This window comes from Pholcus phalangioides, unplaced genomic scaffold (assembly GCF_987345545.1).
Source record: "Pholcus phalangioides strain wild (caught in Gottingen) unplaced genomic scaffold, Ppha-v1.0 ptg000009l_1, whole genome shotgun sequence".
In the NCBI taxonomy this organism is placed as follows: Eukaryota; Metazoa; Arthropoda; class Arachnida; order Araneae; family Pholcidae; genus Pholcus; species Pholcus phalangioides.
Genome location: NW_028301602.1, coordinates 22,914,972 through 22,937,590, shown reverse-complemented (window position 1 = coordinate 22,937,590; position 22,619 = coordinate 22,914,972). Strand labels below are relative to the sequence as shown.

General features: G+C 35.6%; 1 non-coding gene across 1 annotated transcript; it reads left to right on the top strand.

The window, feature by feature from the left end:
* Nucleotides 1-16,032: 16,032 nt before the first annotated feature.
* On the top strand, nt 16,033-16,151 carry LOC149082548 (5S ribosomal RNA). Its single transcript, XR_016193340.1, has one exon. It is a non-coding gene; the product is annotated as a 5S ribosomal RNA (ribosomal RNA).
* The last annotated feature ends 6,468 nt before the right edge of the window (nt 16,152-22,619 follow it).

Here is a 22,619-nt window from a genome sequence, read left to right as displayed (position 1 = left end):
GAATATCTCAGTGAATATTGCACTTAGAAATATGGAATTGTTTTTAGCACGCTTTAAGTATCAGGAGAGATAGCGCAAAAACTTTCTAATTATGTTTCTTGGCACACAGGGAAGGTGTAAGACTTAGGTTTTTTTTATTTTAACAACTGTGTAGAACCCATTGCAACGTGAATGACCTATCTCAGTACTACACGTTATTTGGATATTTTTTCTACTTGGAAGTTGGCCTATAGAATCAACGGTTTTCCAGTAAAATGTCATACGCTCTGTTACTTATGCACCCTGTGTAAAGAATACGACACAAATCGAACATCAATATTATTAAAATTACAATACCTTGATTACAGTACTAAGTTCTCTACTGCGAACGAGTTCCTAAACGAAATTTTCAAAATACTTTAAAGACAAAAAAATATGAAATTTTTCTTTTCCTTTTTGTTCCAATCATATTTCTTCCATACTGTTTTTCTTTCCTGTTGTCACACATGGAGCTTTATCTTCATACTCAGCATACAATAAAAGAATCTTTATTAAAACTAGTTTGTGTTTATCGTTATTTTGTGATTAATTTAGCGATAAATCTTTGAATTTCATTGTGAGTATAAATTTAATGAATAATGAACAAATCGTATTAATTTATTTATGAACTTCATTGAAAATCGAATTTAGTAGATTTCACAGTACTTCATTGTTTGAATTTTCCTCGTTAATAAATTATTCACCGACGTGTAAGACAATGTGACGTTAAGCTTTTCTTTAGGTGACTCAATGAAATATATGTTCGCAAATATCATGTTCTCATGAATAGAATATTATGTTAACATTAATCAAGGGATGTCGGAACAGAAATGCTTAACAGGAATATTCGAGGATAATCTAATATACATGACTAAGATTTTATATTTTTGGGTTTTATGAATACATAAAGTATGTTCAAGCACAAGAATTACGCCACTACAGTACAATATCTTTATTTGCTTATTTTTGACTTAAGGAAGGAGAATCGAATGATATACGAACTTATGGTTTTGTGAATCTTTTATTTGTCAAAAGAAATTTTCGGAAGTTCTTTATGTAAATGACGTGCATGAGAAATGTTCGCCGAGGAAATGATGCTTGGCCTCATTTTTTGGAGTTTTCTCAGAAGAAAACTGAAAATATAAAAGAGAGAAAAAAACTTTAAATTATTTTTTTTTCTTTCTGTGTTCAAAGAATTTCAAAAGTAGTACATAAATAAAAAAACGAATTTCTCTCTCTTGAACATCAAAGCATGTGGTTTGAATATAAACTTCTTTTCTCGAATTACCATTGAAAACGTCTATTGAGGAAAAATTTCGTTTAAAATCAATCTTGAATTAAATAAATGTATTACTATCCAATATAATTTAGTAGATGCTTGTGTGCTTTTTAGTAACTTTTATTAACTTGCCTGAGATGTGCAAATGACTAGTTACCACCTGATTACAGTTTTCTGAAATCAAATGATAGAAATAAAATAATAAACTCTACAAAAAAATTTACAAAAAATACTTTTTTTTGATAATTATCAATTAATACATAAAAGTTACATAACATTTCAAGGTGGTCATATTAATGTATTATACAAAATTCATATGACACACATTTCCGATTGTTCCGCCAAAACGGTTGCATGATCTTTTTTGATGTTCACATATACTATGTTTATAGTCGCAGAAAAATTTTCATTGACATAAAAATTGGAATTCTTAAGATTTTGGGATTTTCATACTATACTATACTGAGACATCATATTGAGCTCAATGCCGCTGAATTATTATATGTTGTCACTTATGCCGTACTCCCCCGCATTAGCTGGCATGCCAGGAAATTCGAGTCACAGATTCTCAAAAATGCTTAAATATCTAGGTTCAAGGAATCGATTGAATTGACTAATTTGAACATCATCTATATTTCCCGCATTCTATAATTCTTTTTGTATATTAATAGCAATAACGTGATCTTCACGTATTCGCAAGAGATCCATATGATCTGTCCAGAGAATTTTTTAGTGTTAGCAGACACATGCATGCCCTAACCAGGATTCGAACCCAGGCCTGCGCATGCAGAGGCCATCTCTCTAACCACTCGACTGCCGGGCGGAAGAACTACGGTGGCGATAGTTCGAATATCACATTTGTTTTTCCCTTCATATATTTTGGTTTATTGCACGTCGGATATTAGGCTTAGAGTCGATTCACGTCTGACACTCACCTTGTCGTGTGAGACACGGCAATCATTCTTTAACACAAAAATGTCTGTCTGCACCTACGACACGATAGATTGACTACGATACGTTCATTGGTTTTACGTTAAAGATTGTTTGCCGTGTCTGACACGACACAATGAGTGTCTGTAGATGTGTTTCCACCCTTAGAGTGGATTGCATTAAGGTATGTACTTTTCCGCATTTCTGTCAACTCTGTACGCGTTTCCGAAAGCCGACTTTTCCACCCGAAATGTCATGAATGAAATCAAGGGGCCCCTAAAAACTGATTGGGCCTCATGCTCAGTCTCACCACCGGCCTGTGTGTGAGTAAAACTAGATATATTTTTTTCTTAATCGCTTTTCGATGTCTTCAGACATTTCTTAAAAATAGTCGACGATCCATGGTAAAACGCTCCGCGAACCATGGGTTTAAGATCCTTACCGTAAGTTGAGTATGATGATGCATTATCAGGTGTTAAATAGCATAAGAATGTGTCATTGAAGGTAATCGGAATTGCAAAAAATGACTCGGTAAGCGGAGTGATGCGTTATTCGGATGATCCAATAGAGAAGTTTGATTGCATATTGTTTACTTTCTGCAATGGCCTCGTTATGCTGCGATTTTTCTGCGATGTAAGAGACTAATAGGGAAATTTCACTGTTAATGTTTAGATCATATTTTGGATTTTAATACAGTAAAGCCTCTGTTTTGCCGACATCGGTGGAACAAAAAAAAAATCTTCCGTAAAAGAGGGGTGACCGTTAAAAGGGGTTGAACTGTATTCATATTATTTATTGAATTCATCTTGTATTTTTTCCAATGCCCTAACTGCCTAAGCTGTATTCAAATAAAAAACGTTTTGAATATGCAAAATAGTGCAATAAAGCCAACTTCAACCTGTTACTCGTGAGTGCCACAGTGCACCCCTAAAGCATCAAGGGTGCTCAATGCTTATGCCGGATTCCGTGCTCACGATCTCACTTGTGATCAACTCTTCAATTAAATACCCTATAAAAATTGCACCCAAGAATTGCGATTAAATGGAAGTTTCAAGCATACGTATGTAAACGTTGCTATAAGGCATACATGCTCAAGTCTTGGCCCACGGGCCTAACGCGATACTCGGAGTAATATGTGCCGCGACCTCCGTAATATGACCACCGACCTCCAACCATAATCTTAAGAAGATGAAATAAGCCGCATATTTACGGATCATTTAAGTGGCCCGCAGCCCATTTACAAATCTTTAAATGACCCGCGCTATAAGAGGGGTCCTCTCCGTTTCATGATGAGCATTGACGGTGCTCGCGGGTCAAGAAAGGTTGAAGATCCTTGATATATTATGCATTTTGATATCCTTCCTCTCCTCTCAAAACGATTTCAAAAGCAGCAAGTTACTCACGTCATCAAAATACTCCGAGCCCCCGTCTGTACGCCGCTCATTTCACGCTCTCTTAATTAACTTCTGAGCCGGTGTAGGAAAGAGCGCTCAGCATGGATTTAATCGACTTATTTTTAATTGCCTCGGGTCATTACCGGATGTAATTAAATTGGACTTCCCGTTAATTTTTACAGAATCCACGCGAGCCGCGTCTATATTAAAACCGCGCACTGGAGTATCAGCGTTTGGCCGGTAGAAATTTTATCCTATTTTTGCTGCGGATTTACTTGACATTATAAATCACGAGGTATTTTCCATGTCGAACAATCAAGTTATTTAAGATTAGATAAAATAAACTTGACATGTAAGTGTCGGTTTATCATTTCAGTAATTGAAATTCCTAATTAATAAAATTAAAGGCTAACTCTATTTTCTCTCCTTTACTCAAGATTGGGTTTCCCTTTCAATTTTCTCAACAAACAATTAATCTCAATAACAACAATATTTACTTGCAGAAAATTAATCCGATGATTAGTTGATGAATTTTTTTTAAAATATAAAATACAACGCGTGTGTTCAATATTTTACTCCAATCAAAAAAAAATGAACAGATTAATCTCTACTTGTGTTTACGATTTCGAATAAAAAATTAGTTAATTTTTAAGTCTTGTTAGGAAGAAACGTATTCTCAAAATAAATTTCTTTTTCTAAGAAATATTAATTTAAATTGCAAATTGGAATAAATACAAAGCAGATAATTAAAGTATTGATTTATAACGATTTCTTGCTTTTATTAATTGTTTTTTTTTCTTTCTTTCACTTCATTTGTTGGATGAAAAATGTTTTGCAATTAATTTATCGCGAAGATTTTATTTTTTATTTATTGAAACGATGCTCCACGTGTGGATCTTCCATCATATTTATAAAAATACAAGTTAACATGTGAATTCAATGTATAAATAATTGAGCTAATCCATGTCTATGCTGTTTTTAAGTTTAAAAAAACTTTTATATATAAATTATCACTCTTTTAAAATTGTTTGATTCAAACTTTCATGCTTTTGTGTGAAAACTAGATAAGTAATATATGGTTTGGTTGTACTGTATATAGATACACGGAATGAAATCCTTGATATATGTACCGTATTTACTCGCGTATATATATATATAGGGGAAGGTTTCTCTATTCAATTTTCTTCGACCCTTTAAGCGGTTTTTAAAATTTTCCTGATCTGTGCATTATATCCGGACATTTGTGAAATTGCGAAAGCTTCACAAATCGCCACATATTTGATAATGATAACGTGATACTCCCGTGTTCCCAAGGGATCAGCATGATTCGTTCAGGGAACTTGTTAGTGTTAGTAAACATCCATGCCCGATACGGGATTCGAACCCAGACCTGCGCAGTCGAAGGCTAGTTCTATAACCACTGGACTGCCAAGCGGCGAATTAATGAATAATATTTTCAAGAATAATTATTATTATTTTCCGATTGTAAGTTCTTGTAACTGCTTTACCCTCCTCAACATGGAAATTGACTCCGGCCATCGCTTTTGTTGGCTCCATTATGATACAAAAACACCTGACATGACGTTAGTGTGTGGCTTGATAAGATTAGTAAGATTAGTAAAGTTGATGAGAGAAGTAGTTCCAGAATTAATCAAAATTCACACTGTATAGCAGATATAATTTCAGAAGTTGTGAAAGCTTTCAATACTTTCGGGACTCTCTATTTGATTCAAAGCCCTGGACCAGACACAGGGATCCTAATAGTAACATCAGAGGCGCACAAGCACTCACGGTATTTTGTAACACATTTTTTTGAGCGCCCCCCCCCCTAGAAATTATTTACAGAAATTTCCCCTATATAATAAATCAGCCATCTTCAACCGCTTGCTCGCCAGCGCCATGGTACTCCCTGAAGCACCAAGAGCAATGCTTATTGTGCTTATGCCGGATTTCGTGCTCACGAGCACTTGATCAACTCGTCAGCTAAATACCCAATAAAAATTGTATCCAAGAATTACGATCAAATGCAGGTTTCAAGCATACGTATGTAAACGTTGCCGTAAGGCATACATGCTCCACTCATGGCCCGCGGGCCTAATGCGACTCTCGGAGTAATATGTGCCACGACCTCAAATCCTAATCTTGTGAAAATAAACTACGCTGCTCATTTACAGATCACTTAAGTGACCCACGGTGCCGTTCTACATCATTTAATTGGCTCATGACAGATCACCTAAGCGACCCGCAGCACATTCACAGGTAGCTTAAATCTTTCACGGCACATCCACAGATTACTCAAGTGGCCCGCGGCACATTTACAGGTCACTTAACTGACTCTCAGTACATTTACAGATCTCTTAAAAATGATCCACGGCATATTCATAGATTACTTAAGTGGTCCATGACACGTTTCCGAATAAATTAATTTGCCCGCACTCTCCTGATGGTTGAGCACCTTTGCCATAATTGGTGCTCTCTGTTTGATGAAAATCGTTGGCAGTGCTCGCGACTCGAGAATGTTTGAAGATTCCTGTAATAAATAATACTTAGTCTTCGTCAATCTGATTGACGTCTTCTCGCCCTAAAAAAGGTCTATGCTATTATCTGTGGATATAAACGAAATATGAATTATATAATACATCCAGTGTTCTCCTTATCTCTAAAAATCATTCCCCGTCTTATATGCCATATCGTCCTACATGAAAGTAAATATGGTATATAATGTTTTAAGTACAATTTAACGACCGACGTAGTTGAACCCAAAATTGCAAAAGAACCACGGCTATACGCGTTTCGAAACTATATGAAGTTCCTTCACTAGTAGCAGAAACAAAGAAAACATATAGAAAAATACTCCTTATAGAGCGGTAGACAGCGAGTAACTCCCGCTATATAAGGAGTATTTTTCGAATTTTTTCTTTGTTTCTGCTACTGGTGAAGGAACTTCATATAGTTCCGAAACGCGTATAGCCGTGATTCTTTTGCAATATTGGATTAAACTACGTCATCCGTTCAATTTTATTGTCTAACCCAAAAGGTAATTCATTTCTAATGTTTTAAGTGCTTATGATTTAGTTTGGGGCTTTCAATTCACGTTACTAAAATTTCTAAAATACCCGTTCTGTTATTAAAAAGCCGACTCATTTGTTTTTAACCTAAATTATTATTTTCTTATAGTCCGTATAAACACTTTACTGATTACATTTAATATTTATGTTCCTTCTATGCCTCCTATGCAAACAAGCATAGAGACTCTCTTCCACCGAGTGGGTATAAAACATAGAATGAAATTATATAAAGAAACCTGAAAATATAGAGCTGCGAATTTCTTCAGCCGTGTTAGAAATCATATAATATATCACAGGACATTATCGATGTGATTTGGTGTAATTGTCTTGTTCTTGTAATAAAGAAAAGTAACTTAACATAATTAATTTCCACCCAATCACATGGAGATGAAGAATCACAAGAATAAGTAAGTGAATAAGAGTGATTTCCAGACGCATTTTGAGCATTTTTTAAATTGTAATCACACCTCTACGACGAACATTTGATGAGATAAAGGTCAAATTAAACTTACAGGACAGCCTCTATATGCTGCCTTTTAGGATGGCATGACCAAAAATAAATGCACAATATTACACATCTCCTCAACAAATACATCTAAGAAATCAGACATCATATTGCCGATCAGGAAATAACCACTGTGACGTCAACGGGGGTTCGAACCTGGATCGTTAACAAACCTAAGATTTTGAACCGAGCTTTAGCATAATTTTGAACGATTTTCTCCATCGGAACTGTAAGTAATCACTTGTTTTCACTAATGCATGAAAACTCATGTACATTTCGAGTGATTATCCACTGACAGAGTGTGGATTGTATCTCACTTCACAGTGCGTATTTCAAACTGTAAAAGAACAAGCGCAAAATGAAAAGTGACACTTACACCATGGAATATTTCAACTGTCGATGCCCCCAAGTAAATAAAAAATGCATCATGACTATTAGGGACATAAAGAATGACATATATAAAAACATTTTTTTTTTTATCTTTAGGGGGTAAAAAGCATGAAAAAAAAAAACGTTTCTAGAGGAAAACACAATTTTTTTCACTTTTCTCGGAGAAAAGATTTGCAACTTTCTTATTATTTTCCCTCTCCGTGTTCGAAATTTGCCTCAAGCGAAAAGAAGATTAGATTTTCACTTTTCCATGTTCCCACTTTATAACATTTTTACTTTTTTTTTTTTTCCCACTTTTTTGAGATGTTCCGGGTAAAAACACTCGTTTTGCCGCTCCTCACTCTTCTACTGAAGCAGTATATCTATATACAAAAGAAAAATAAAATAACCTCAACTTTTGCAGAGCAGTTTTCGGATATTCAATTTGCATAATTTATATAAATATAATTAAATACAATCTTCTAAATATTTTTCTTTTCCGAAACAAAAATAGAGAACGTTCATAAATATTCAATTAGGATGAACGAGACTCCATAAAAAAAAAAAAGTCTAATTTTTTGCCCAGTTATGTAAATACGAGCAAAGATATCGATTGCAAGATGTCTTTGCTTGTACTGAAAATACTTTATACATAATGTATGTATGTGTACCGTAGATAGATAACTACTGTAGTTTCGAAAGAACTGTAGGGACTGTAGATGTACGTAGTTACGTACAAGTTACGTAGATGTACCATTAATGTATAGTATTTTCCGCATTTCGTTGCTTCGTAGTGTAATCGTATATTACAGAAATGACTACTATTACATGTCCTTATTGGTGATTAAAATTTCAATGAAAGAATTCGATTCTGTAATAATTCTCGTGAGGAAGAATGAAAGTTTCATGAAAAAATTTAAGGGGAGTTGATACATTTTAACATGGTAAAAAACCATGCTGTAATAGAAATATCATTAAAAATACTATCTAACTATCGATTTTTTTGATATGTGCTATCATATACTGGTAAAACGTTTTGCAGATCTTGGATATATATTTTTTTGTACGTTTTGAAAAAAAAGCATTAAAACAACTCGCGCATAATAGAATACCATGACATCTATGTAATTGAATAAAAATCAATTCAAAATGCATACAAAGGAAACTGTTCAGTTCATAAAATAAAGCAAAAGGAAGATATTGCATTGACTCAATCCTATTTGATATGTTACATTTTAAAATTTAAAGTTAATGTTTCAATTTTTCTAATTTAATTTCAAGAATTGAGTGAGTCAATGAAATATCAACATTTTGCTTCATTTCATGAGCTGAACAGTTTCCTGTATATATTTTGAATTGATTTTTATTCAATTATATTGATGTCATGGTATTTTATCATGAGCGTAAAATTAAATATACAAGATATGTAAAACTTCTTACCAGCATGGGATAACACATACAATCAACATGTGTAAAATATTTGAAATAAATCAAAGGTTAAATAGTATTTTTAATGATATTTCTATCAGATATTTTTCACCACGATTATATTCCACAGTTATTCACCATGTTAAAAAGTATCAGCTCCTCTTAATGTGCTCTTGAAACTGTCTTTGTCTGAACTGTTTAGGGAAATATTATTTAATGAACTGACTATTGCTCCCAAAACGTAAAAAAATGTCACTTTGCGGGCAGCAAGGGAGCCCCGCACATCATCAAGAGGCTATCTTCTACCATGTCATCACCCAGTGATGCTGTTGTGCATAATCTCGCCGCAGAGAGCAACAGGCCTCAACGATATAATTATTCATTCATTACACTTCAATTACTATGAGTTGAGAAAAAACTCATAGTTGAAAAAAAAAAATTGATTGCAGATGGCACCACTACACATAACAAGCATTACACAGAAACAAACTTCACGGAAGGTTCACTATACGTACACGCACACATTCCAACATGTACCAATTTGTTAGAAGTTCCACAGAGGAATATGGACGAGGTGCATGTCTGGCTTAATAGTAGTAGTAGTAGTACTGATGCTGAGCATAGAAAATAAATTCCACCATGTATTATATGTATCCGAGAAAACTGCGTTGGAGGGTACATGCCCTTACAAACAGGATGTTGAAAAATAGATTTATTCACGTCTGTTTCCATGTACAGCTTTTGCGTATTCACCACTTGATTCTCTTCCTACAAAAAAAAAATTGGTACACCGAGGAGTTACGTATACGTTAGATTTCGAGTAATTCAACTTCAACTTCAACAGCGCAAAAGCTCGACTTACGAGCATGAAACGTATGAGATGAAGCTGATTCGGTTCTCAAAACAACAAGTTGAATCCGACAAAGATTGTTTTATTTATACTGCTATTTTCACCTTATAAAACTATTTTCACTCCTCATAGAATACACTGTACAATGTCACGTAAATGGATTTTTACGCATAAATGCGTAACAATAATAATAAATAATACACTGAAATTCCATTATTATCACGCGAACCGTTGATTCCAGAAGCATAATTTCAGCTGGAAAATGTAACCAAATAATATGTAGACCTCAGATGCACCATTCATATTGTTTGGGGGTGGCATAGTTATCAAAAGAAAAAAATACTTTTCATTTGGTCACCCTCTCCTAAAAAAACTCAATTGGAAAGTTACTGCCCTGTCTCTCCTGAGCCCAAACAAAAAAATATGTCATGTTTCTAAGTGCAATATTTGCTTAGATATTTTTGAATTCGACAAATGCTTAAAAATAAAGGAAACAACAGCATTTGAGGCGTGAATGTCCGTTAGTCTATGCGGTTCTTTCCTTCATTTTTAGCGGTTTTTGAATTCAAATTTTGAATATCTAAGTGAATATTGCAATTAGAATCATGAACTTTTTTTTCCGTTGGCTTCAGGAGAAGACCGAGCAACAACTTTTTTGAATGGCTTTATCAAGACAGGGTGACTAAATAAAAAGTTAATTTTTCTTTAAATAACAATATCCCAAACTCTTCCAATATGAATGACGTATATGAAGTCTAAACAGTATTTGGATATCTTTGCCAATGGGAAGTGTGCTTCTAGGATAACATTTTCGCGACTCAGTCCATGATGAAAGGACTTTCCTATGCACCCTGTAAATGTTGGCTACATTAAAAACGCCCTCCTTAACACCGGCCAGGGAAAAAACATCGTCCGTAAAAGAGGGTTGGCCTAAAACCGAGTGTTCTTGTTGAAGGCTTTAAAATGAAACGCTACTTTTATTTGGCCTTAAAAGAGGAGTGATTGCATATTCAGGTTGAGCGGAGTGACAGCAAAGAAAGGTTTCACTGAATTTTTAAATTTCAATTAAAATGACAGTAAAAAAAACCAAATTTAAATTCTTTAATTCCCGTTACTACCCACCAATTTTATAACTTTAAGGAAAAAAAGTCATCTTATAATCCGCTGCAACGTACAATTTGTATGTGCGATTTCCATTTGTATGTGTAAAATAGATATTGTTGGTTACGTTTCTGAAGAAAAAATTATTAATTGCCTACATACATCTATGCGTCATCTATAAATATCTAAAAAAATAATATTTATAAACATTCATTTCATTCCAATCTCTCAGAATATTAAAAGCTGTATTTAATACATAGCGCTTTATTGCGAAGGCCTATTAACGTATAATCTGCCGATTACACTCAAAAAATATGGTACATTTAAAATTACATCTCAAATACAAATTTTCCGATGGAAAGTTAAGTGTCTCCGTTATATATACACATTAAACTGTATTGATATACAGAATGAGAACAAATTGCTGTTTGTAGGCTATCATTCAGTCCGAAGTAGTTTCTATACTACAGTTGTACAAATCTAATGCCTGACATGCCCGGGGCATGTAGAAATTTTGACCTGGCAGGCGTTTTTTTCAACCACTTGCCTGATGCTGGCATAGAAAGTACTAATTCGGGGATGTATTTTTGGCATGTAAATTTTTGGGGATTTGTCCAGCCTTGCTTTCTTACTGATGTAAACATTTTCTCGACACTTTTTTGGTAAATATAAATTCAAATTCATCTTCAACTTATTTATTCGATCAGTAATCATTGTAAAGATCCCTATCTCTCTCAAGTAAAGAATGATGAAACAATAACAATAATGAAAAAAAAGACGAATTTAATAAATCACTAACTGGGGAACAATTTTATTCCCTGAAAGAAGTCGTGCTTTTGGTTTTAACTGGACTTAAAAAAAGAGCTTGTAGAAATCGAACTGATTGATTGGTTTTTGTCAAAACAAAAGGCAAAAAAAAAATATTCCAGAAATAAAAACACAAGTTCCTATATAAGTGGCTTTTCCTATGTCTAAAATCGTAAGAAAATCGAAAGGAATTCTTTCGAAAACATTTCGTCGTCGATGTTACTACAAGTAGGTGGGCAAATACGAAAATGGCCATGACAGTCTGAAGTCTCAATGTCATGTCCCCGTGGTTCTTAAAAGTCTCTCTGAAAACAAACCCATAAATTTCTACTGAACTTACCTTGATGTAGTTTTTCATGTTATTTTTATGTTTTGGTATTTGCTTTGATGTCCCGAATGCAACAAAGGAAGGGCGGAATGACCAGGGAAATAAAATGTGCCAACGTTTTGTGAAATTTATACTTCATTGATTAAAGCCGAAAACCCTCTGATTACAGTCACTTTCCTGCATCAGTTTCCAATATTTCCATGAAATATAGTTCTCGGAAATAGGAGGTTTAGAAAAAATGAAGTCTATAGATTAAATTCAATGTTGTTTCTCATTTTTACATTAATCTTTTTGTTTCTACGCTTGAATATAAGCGAGTACTGATATTCGGCTGGAACGGAGATTGCCTAGATGTAGAAAATCACTATTCCAGTTTCTGTTTTGTAAAAGTTCCATCTGCGTGATGAATTGCAACTTATATTAATGCGTTTTCATTCTATCAAAAATATATATAGTACATATATACATGTATGAATAGTATATATGAGTAGAAGAAACATTTTTCCTCTCGCAGAAAACAAACTATAACCTTACTATAACCTATCTAGAGGCACGCTTGTTTTGTGTTATAGTCGTGCTCTGCGCGATCTCTCTTCCATACTTTGAACCGAAAATGGAAAATGCTTGAATTTTCGTGTTATGTAAGTACCGTGTTATATAAGTATCTCTGTAGAGAGACTCAAATGGAACACCTCCTCGTCCTAACCAGATCATAGCCCGCCGCTCTCTCTCAACGATGAGAAATAAGCAGGTAGTCAAAGAAGACCTGCCCCATACTAGAAAAAAAATTGGTAGGCCAAAAGGCCTAAAATTGACCAAAAAAGGACTAAAACGACCAGAACGAAAGAAAACAAATGAAAGATCTGCTTCAAATGTCATTAATGGGGTCCGTACCTGGATCCCGACACCACCGGATAATGGCAGTTTTTATACACCGAATAAGGTACCGATGTGGACAAGAAAAATCGGCCGGGCTGAACTGGTTGCGTGTTCATATTTCTAGAGAGTAAATTAGAAGTAAAGGAGTTGGAAAATATAAAATTCGAATATAAGATCTCGGTATGAACTGGTTGCGCGAGTGGTCAGATGCTTGTCTTCCACCATGAAGTCCATCAGGTCCACGGGTTCAAACTCAGAGAACGGCAATGGAAAGTTATATCCCTATCGGCTCTGAGGCGACGATCGATCGATGTCACTTCAATATGTCCCCGCTGAAAGTCCACTCCATCCATATCGAGGACGAAAGTATAGCATGACTTTCAAGGAAAAGGTCCCAAGGTGTATTTAGTCGTAAAAAATTATTTAAAAGAAAAATATCTGCGGCTACTCATCGTTTCTTGGCCTTAGCTATAAAAACTTCTTTTCATTCTGTCACGCATTCTTTTCCCCCTTCTTTTTTCTGTGCTGCTGCACCTGAGGCTACCTTGGCTTGAGTGCATCCTGAAGCGGGAAGATTCGAAAAGTAAAATACGTAAACTGGTCCGCTTTCTAGAGCAGCACCCTGAGGATATCAGAGCTACAGTCTCGGAGCCAGAACCAGATAGAGAGCCACCTATGCCAGTTAGGCGATCCACTAGACTACGACGTCAACTACACCCAGACAGCGATCTCGTACATCTGTTTAGAGAAGAGGAAGAAGAAGAGGAGCCTGAGTAGTCGACAATAGTTTGATCCACGCTGGCTTATCGAAAAGCTGGATACAGGCAGCAATTACTGACGAATGTCTTTGGACCAAATCAAACTACACGGTGCAGCGATTAGATAAACCCAGCAGTAGATTGACAGCTTTCATTAATGAGATAGTTACTGATCCAATCATAATCCCTGAAGAGAATCAGATCAAATTTTATCAAGAACTATTCTCGATTATGACGATTATTACGATGATTTTGTGAATTATAATTATGATTTATTTACATGAATCACCATTTTTCGATCACAAATTTTATACTTGTTTACTGGCGAGGTGCGCAATGGCACCTGCCCATGTATGTAATTTATCTTTCTCCAGATCAATAAATGGTTAGGTTTTCCCGGAGGCACCCGAGTCCCCAGGGACAATGTGCTTATATCACTGAGTGTGACAGCACCTTGGTGTCTCTCGGTTCCTATCACTATCACCTGATCTAAGACGCCTTCACATACATATATAAAGGGAGTTCTAACCTGATCATGGGTGGCTTGAGTGACGTCACTCTGATGCTCTAGGGATGCGGGATTTTTAAATTCATTCTTGGCCTCTAGTGGTGTTCGAATTATTAACATTTTTTTTTGAGCGACTCATAATTCTTCCGTTTTTTTTCGGGGGGGGGGGGGGCGTAAATTTAAATGAATACAATCATTGGCAATTTTTTTGAATCAGTGGAACTTTTTGCAAACGTCACGTTGGGATCCTCCCTTTGTTAGAACAATAGAATAATACAATGAAAGATAGACATAGCAAGAGAACAGAATTATTTATTACTTTCAAAAAAAGAAGACAATTCTTAATATCTCTCTGAAATGCATCGTTATTTCGATTTCAGAAATTTAGAAGCCACACCACCGGAATAATTGAAGAAAAATCAAAGCATTAGCGTCGAAAGTAGAACAGATATAAAAAAAAAAATAATAAAAATAAAACATTTCTTTTTCCTCCATTTCGATATTTCAAAAAGAAACCAAAGAGAAGTCAATTCATTCAATACCAAACTAAAGAATGTTAGAATTGGAAGTAAATGTTCTTCAGAGTAACGATGGCGTGTTTTCTTTTCTTCCCGAGTGTGTCCCGCTCTTTAAGGAAACATCTACTAATTGTCATTCGGGAGCTGCTGGAAAAATAAATGATTGTTCTCCAATCCTGATCCTCGTATCTTCCGCAAGATAAAGCCCTTTAGATCCAGAAAAGTTTATTTCCGAAAAAGAAATGCATTTAGAGAAAAGAAATTTTCTTGCCGAGACAGATTTTTTTTTTTAATCCATGAAATGCAAAGGAATGTTAATTATCAATCGTAACGTGATTTCAGTTCATACAAATACCTTCGTACATGGTTTATAAACATTATATAAGAATATACTGTACGTTTAGATCAAGGATGCTCAACCTTCAAGCACTCGAGTGATGTAAAACTGCTCTGCGGGCCAATTAAGTGGTCGGAATCTGTGCCACGGGTCACTCAAGTGATCCTTGGATTTAATCCAAAACCGTGGACCTATTACGTTGTCTCCAACTGTGCTACGAGTGACACAAATCATCTGTAAGTGTGCCGCAGATCCTTTAAGTTACCTGGAAATGTGCCACGGGTCACTCAAGACTCAGGCGATATGAAACTGTGCAGCGTGCCACTCAAGTGATGTGGAACTGCCTCGCAGGCTGGTGAAGAGAGATCTGAAACTACACCTTGGGTCACTTATGTAATCCATAAATGTGTCGCGGGCCGACTGAAAAATCTCAAACTGTGTCATGGATCACTAAGATGATATGTAAATGTGCCGCGAGCCACATAAGCACTCCGAAAGTGTGTCGCAGATCATTGAAGTGATCTATGAATATGTCTAGGTCAACCGGATCTCTGCCGGGAATGACTTACGTCAGCTACTTAACCGCAGACCAACTCCGGTCACATCGTCATAAGACTATTTCTAACCAATGGAGTGGGTGAAAAATAAAGTCACCATATCCATAGGTGAACATTCCAGGCTCGGTAGAAAAAAGAACTCATTTGCGATGTTCCTCCAAGATTTCAAACCCGTGGACCTTGACGGAAACCATCATGGAGAAAGATGAGCATCGTACCACTGCGCCACTCACGATATCTGGGAATGTGCCGTAGGCCACTGAAGTGATCTGGCAATGTACCGCTTAGTTAATTTTTACAACATTAGATTTGAGATCGTGGGCCACATCATGTCACTCCGAGGGTCTGCTCAAAAAAAAAAAATGCCAAGGAAACTTTAATGACTTTGGGGGAGAAGGGCCAACGGCCATACCATGCTGAAAACACCGGTTCTCGTCCGATCACCGAAGTTAAGAAGCATCGGGTGCGGTTAGTACTTGGGAGGGTGACCACCTGGGAACACCGCGTGCTGTTGACATCACTTTTCATTAGGTAGTAAATCGCCCATAGATGGTGATAGACCTGAGTTGTACTCGGTTCAAAAGAAAAGGGTTATGTGTTGCTGATTTCAAAGTCTTTACTTACTTTCACATTTTATTCACTACATTATTATAACATTTTTATCATCATCAGATATCCGTATTCTATGTGTATTTATCATAAGTTTATTACACCGATTTGCATTTCACATTGATTGAATATGATTTGTATGCATAAACTATTGCATTTTATTTTCATTTCATCTCAAAAACTAAAGTCAATACGACAAAGTCAATGACATATTTAGAATCAGCGCTCCAAAATCAACTTAAAATCCCCGAAATATTTTCGCATCATATGAAGCTTATGCCTCAATATTTCAATTTAAATTTCATTAATTTTCCTTTTATCGCAAAAACTAGAACCAAGCTGCTAAAACCAATGCCAAATTCGGGGGGGTCAGCGCCGAAAAACACTGAAATATTTTTGGCAATGATTCAATATATAATCATTACATATAAATTACATTGAAGCTGTGTGAAATGTAAATCACTGCCAAAGATATTTCAGGGAATTTCGGTTTATATTGTGGAGATGATTCTGGATATAGCATTGGGTGTTTTGAGATAAAATAAAAATAAAATTTCAACAGTAAATACACATGAACAACATAAAAATCATATTACGTACGTTTCGTACAGTTTCATCAATGTAATTTTCATGTATTACTATTGAAATGTGATGCTTATGTATTACTATTGAAATGTGATGCTTATGTATTACTATTGAAATGTGATGCTTATGTATTACTATTGAAATGTGATGCTTATGTATTACTATTGAAATGTGATGCTTATGTATTACTATTGAAATGTGATGCTTATGTATTACTATTGAAATCTGATGCTTATGTATTACTATTGAAATCTGATGCTTATGTATTACTATTGAAATCTGATGCTTATGTATTACTATTGAAATTTAAATAAAAATACAAATGCAAAGCCATAACAAGCAAAATGCCCAACGAGGTGGCTGAGAAAAAGATGCCCATAAAAATATGGATGTCATATGTTTCAAAAATACAGCAACCCAATTAAAAATGCAATTAACACAAACTATAAACAATATATACACATGATAAAATATTATACAATGCCCATAAAGAATACTTATGGTTATCTTATTCTAAGAATGGATAGCTTCTCTATTCACCCCAACATGTTTATCACATTTCTTTTTAAACGTGTCAATTATGTTACAATTTACTATCTCCGGGAATAAGCTATTCCATTTATTAACAACCGTAATAGAGAAAAATTCCCTTCGACACTGAACCATAGAATTGTCCCTTGACGTGGCCCAGGCTCTGTCCCATGAGGGATATAACCCCTTTACCCCGAGGGGTTGGACAACGCTGGAGTACCAATCGATACTGGTGCCCCCCTTGTAAAAGCAGCCGATTGACAGGGTACTAATAATTCATGGTCCATAATATCTATCCCGTTGAAAATGTTGAACACTTCGATCATATCTCCCCGACACCTGCGTTCATCCAATGCAAACATATTCAAAGAAATGAAGTATCTTCCTGGCCCCGTGTGCTAATAAGGACACGCGTAGCTTTTCTCTAGGTAGAGATCGGATTAGAATTTCTTGTCATTACCTTGTCAGTGTGTGCTGTTCCAGACTCTGCCACGAAGCTGGGCTGGAAGAGATCTCGGCAACGGGATAAGTCCAGTGGCAAAGTTCTGGCGTTCATTCATTCATGTCATTACCTTGTAAGCGAAGCGGTTAAGTAGGTGAAAAAATATGCATACGGTTTATAATATAGTGTTTCTCTTCTGTGTTTAAAGGGAAAAAAATCAAGATCGATAGATAATGGTGTGTGTGTATAAAATGATGTTTTTCTTCCACAGGGTCGCACAATGATGCACCTAGAAGAAACGATGCAACACTTTTTTACCATTACAGCTGAAATTCAACCGCGTAAGAAGTGATAATGTGGAAGACACTTCTAAGTTTCGTCTCTGGGTGAGATAACCACTGGAAACACAATTCAGATGAGCAGATATTTCACTTGTTGAAGAAAATTTAGATGATGTGTAAAAAAAACAAATACTGCGATTTTATGAAATAAAGCAGGTCTGCAGACCTCCTTGGAGAGATTTCATGGTGTCCTTGAACTTGGATGCGATAATATTCAGCTCAAAGTTTTTACATCACTATGTACAGAATATTATTTTGTAAAGGGGTCCGTTGCTTTCATTTCATTGGCACAAATGTGCCGCGGACGTCATCTTAATGGCACAAAGGGTGTGTGATTCACGAAACGTTTAGAACGCCTGCTATAAAAGGCAATAAATTCAGAAAATAAAATGAACGTTTCAAACTTTTTATGTCTAATATATTATCTTTTAGAGAAATTCTCAACAAAGAGCCACGGTACTTCTACCGAAAAATTACATTAATGAAATGTTACACCCGACTGTCAATTCTCATGTGGGACTTGAAAGATAGATGGCTCAACAGAACTAAAAACATGTACAGCCAAAGGACACGTACACCTACTCTGATCATGTTAACATTCACAAAAATTAAATAAGTAAATAGTAGCTATTCCATGATGTGTTCCCGATTTAATTTTCACTTTATCTCAAAAACTAGAGCCAATCTCACAAAACAAATATCATGTTCCTATAATCAGTGCCCAAAAGAAATTTCTTCGCATAAAAATCAGTGTTGATCAGTGTGGCTTTTTCTCCTTCAGTAATACGAGGCTTCTGATGTAAAATACCTCATTAAATATTTTATGTTTTTTTTTATTTTTGAACCCTTTTGTGAAAAAATTCTTAGAATAACCAATGCTTTGTGAACAAGCATACAATATTACACAAAAAATATTTACACAAAAAATTGACACGTTTTTAAGACAGATAAAATTTTAATTGGTCGACGCGTTTCGGCTCTACAATGAAGAGCCGTCATCAGGACCTCGTGGTCAGAAATCACACAAATGAGTCGAGGATGGGTGTTATTTATGTCTGGTCGTTCGGAGAGTTCGCCTTTGTGTTTGCTAAGGCCGAGTGGTCTTTGGATGCGAATTGGGGCGCCATCTCTTGCAAAGTGTTGCAAATTCTGTCTCGACTGAAAGCCTGTCCAACTGACGAAATAGGTGGCGTGTTTCTTCCATCATTAACGAGGAAATCTTGGCAAGTTCTGATGAAGTATCCCTCGAGAAAATTCAGTTCGGAATTGACAGACGCTTTCTCAAAATCAAAATTATGCGAAAGTCGCCAACAGTGTTGGGCTATAGCCGAAGTATTTGTCTGTCCCTTTTAAACATGCTTTCGGTGTTCGAGAACTCGAATATTCAGATTTCTCGTAGTTTGGCCGAAATACCCTTTTCCGCAATTCTTGCGTAGGCTGAAGTAGATACCAGATCCTTTGGAGGGTGAGATAGGATCTTTGAGTTCAGAAAAGGCGAGTTTATTTGTTGGCTGGAATATTGTATGAAGTCGAATTTCTGTAAGATAGATGAGATCAAAGAACTTGATGAATCGAATGGAAGAGCGACAGTATTAGAAAACTTTTTTGAGCCAGAAATGGGAGCAAGTTCGTGGTGCGTGTCAGGGTCATTTTTTTTCGAGGATCTTGTCGATGAGAAAAGGTAAAAAACCACACGATTGGAAGCGATGTCACGAAGGATATTCAGTTCATTCTGCCGGGAGGCTGAATCACTGCAAAGTTTTAGTGTTCGATGAAGAAAAGAAGAAAATACCGAAAGTTTCTGATTGGGAGGATGAAAGGATTTTGCATGAGGTGGGCATATATGGAGATGGCGAATGGCTTACGATACGCAGATGTATGAAATTCAGTGTCTGTCTTTTAAATGAGCACGTCGAGAAAAGGCAGCACATTTCCGATAAAAGCATACAATAGTTCAAAATGGTATTATAATTATTAAAAAAGTATTACATATCATACCAAAAAAATACTTGTTAAAAGTAACTATGGGAAAGATAACAGGATGTATTTATTGTCCAGTCAGCGAAATAGAGTCCATAATAAATATCCGTCGCTTCCAACATAGCAAAAAAATAAGCAAACATCTTGGGAATTGCTGCATCCCATAGACTCCGTGGAACGAGAAACTCTTTTCGTTCCAGAGCATCATTCCGACAATGTGAGATAAGGAAGAAAACAAAAGCCTTTCAAGAAATACTCTAATGTACGAAAAAAAAGGATAACGAACAGCACAGCCTTAGGCAATGGATAATCAAGAGGCTAACCTTCAAGATAAACAGAGAAAAATCCGGGAAAAGAGAACTATGTACATTCTATTTACAATGGTGATCTTGAAGTAACTGCGGAAAGACAAAGAGAAATACAGAATATTATCCTAGAAACAAATGTTCGCATATTGAGTATTTACTTTGTTTTTGGAATTTCTATTCGTTGAAGTGAGACTCATTTAATTCATCGTAAGGGGGCGGGAGGTGGGGGGGGGGGTTTGATATCCCAGTCCATCCTCGTCTGACTGGAATCTAAAACTCGTTCTTCAGATGCAGAAAGCTGTCAAGAGTGGCATTCTTTGGGAAATATGCAGGGTGATTCAAACTGTTTGTCCATGGGGGGCTATTTCTGCAACCGTTGGCTTTAGAAGTATACTTTCAGTTGCAAAAAGTTTTTCAAATGACGCACAAGTGTTTTTAAGTAATTTATTGAGTAATTTATTTGAGGGGTCGTACACATGAAATAGTACAGAAATTAATTTTTTATACAGGCCCTGTATGCAAAAAAAAACCCCCAATTAGAAAGTTATTGACCTGTATTTCTCGAAGTTAACAGAAAAATCCCACGTTTCCAAGTACAATATTCGATGAGATATTTGCATTCAACAATCGAAAAAAAATTGGAAAAGAACAGCATAAATGAGGAAAAGAAGCATTGTCTGTTAGTTTGTGGTGTCCTTTCCCCCATTTACTTTCAATTTTGGAGTTTAATTATCGCAGCGAATATTGACTTAGAAACGTGTACGTTTTTTTTGTTGGCCTAGGTAGAGATGCAGGGCATCAAATTTCCGGTTAGGATTTTAGCGCATGAGAACTGTATAAAAAGTTAATTTATTTAATTTTTAATGTTTATGAACCCCCCCCCCCCGAAACATTTAACGAATTTTTAAGAAACCGAGTGTCATTCGAAATCGTTTTTTTTGTAAATACAAGTATACTTCTAAAGTCAACGGCTGCAGAGACAGTCCTGTGTCAGAGGCAGTCCCCTTTAATTATACAAACAATTTGAATCACCCTGTATAAGGGAAATATAATTCGAATATGTTTCTCTTTGTACACGGAACTATAATTCGAATACTTTGCATTATAAATTTGATAAATTAATAGATGTTATTTAACTGCATCTAAATTAAGCGTCCGGTAGTTATTTATAATTATTTAATAATCATATAATAATAATAAACTGATGAATTAATTAGCCTCTATAATTAATTAATTTATTCCGGACAATAAAAGCCCATTTTTAATGAATAATTTAACTATCATATATGAACTATAATTCTTGACACTTATGAATAAATAATCATAATTCATTAATAACGACAGAAAATGGGAGGGAGGTCGTCCCCCAACAGCGAACGTGGCGAGATGGGGTATGGGGTCTCCCCGTTGGGAGTGGCCACAACTCTCACAATAGAGATCTCGTTTTATATTAACGTAAGATACAAATCATATCGCTGTTACAATGCAGAAGTTATTATTATTATTTTTAATTTTGAGGTGAAAAAAACTAAATTATTATATAAATTAATCACAATTAACAAAGATTTTACTTACGATAATTAGTCATCGCAAAAACTCCGTTGAATTAGGTATTCTCAAAAGTGGAAAGTATCCGTTTTATAAAAACTTATTAATTTCATCATGCGGATAATTCCATCCAAAATCCCTTGCCATATTTTGAAAGCGGAGGAAAAGAAATGATGTGCTGAAATTAGACCCCCCCCCCACTTATCCGTCTAATTTAACCACTTTACGATCGAGGACGTAATATTCCGTACAAAGGCCTGTGGAATAGACTCAAACTCTGTTTTCTTTCCTCTCTCCTCACCATCGCGGAGCTTTGTAACCCTACGAAGTTTTTTTTTTTTTACCTTCCTTTCATTTCCATACAATTATAGTAATTAGTAATTCTGTCCCCCTCCCCACATATGATGTATCATTCTACTATATACATATTAGAGAAAAAAGAACAGTCAGGGTATATCTATTTCATATAATCACTCTCTCTTATCGCTATCCCCCCTCTCTCTCTCTTATCTGTACTTATCTATTACACTGTTTTCCTTTGATTTGTTTTTTCCCTTCCTTTTCTTCAACATTGTTTTTCCTACTCCTTCTTTCCCTTTTTCTAACGTGAGGTTAGGTTTCCACAGTTACCATATTTATCG